At 51.2% G+C, this 687-nt stretch overlaps 1 non-coding gene across 1 annotated transcript; it reads left to right on the top strand.

The window, feature by feature from the left end:
- The first annotated feature begins 305 nt into the window (after positions 1 to 305).
- LOC114635237 lies at positions 306 to 439 on the top strand. Its single transcript, XR_003713446.1, has one exon. It is a non-coding gene; the product is annotated as a small nucleolar RNA SNORA70 (small nucleolar RNA).
- The last annotated feature ends 248 nt before the right edge of the window (positions 440 to 687 follow it).

Genomic DNA, 687 nt, shown 5'->3' with positions numbered 1-687 from the left:
CTCAAGATGTTTGGCTCTGCTTAAGAAATGAGATCGCTCTCCTCTCCCAAATTAACACGAACATTAGATTTCTGGGATAATTAAATCTCTGTAAGTATCATGAGCTAAAAATCAATCTAAATACCAGAACTGCCTGGCAACCCGGGGGGACAGGATTACTCACCCTAATGTCTATGTATGTCAGATGGGAAAAGTCTCTCCCTTTATAGAGCTGTGCTTATGCACACACAGGCAAAGATGCACCGGGCAAGCAGCCTCCTTCCACACACAGAAGATGAAAGAGATGTGAGAACTACGGTCCGTGCCTGCAGCCAACGAGGCCTCTGGGTAACTTTCCTCATGGGGGCCTAGGATGCCATGGCTACAAGCAGCAACCGCCTTGGGAGTGTGGGCAACCTGTTGCCTGTCTGAGTTGCCCTAAGGGGCCTTGGAGACTTTGTTTGATGGGCATCCATATCTCTGATCACAATGCCATCCTAACTGAGATTCAGGGTCTTTGGGAAGCTCCAGGGCATGGTGGTTGGTCCGGGTTATCAGAGCCATCTGTGCTAAGCTGAAGACTGAGGGGCAGAAGACTGAGGGGCAGAAGACTGAGGGGCAGAAGACTGAAGGGCAGAAGACTGAGGGGCAGAAGACTGAGGGGCAGAAGACTGAGGGGCAGAAGACTGAGGGGCAGAAGACTGGGGG

Source organism: Grammomys surdaster, unplaced genomic scaffold, assembly GCF_004785775.1.
Source record: "Grammomys surdaster isolate TR1022 unplaced genomic scaffold, NIH_TR_1.0 71884, whole genome shotgun sequence".
NCBI lineage: Eukaryota > Metazoa > Chordata > Mammalia > Rodentia > Muridae > Grammomys > Grammomys surdaster.
This window is presented reverse-complemented; position numbering and strand designations above follow the sequence as displayed.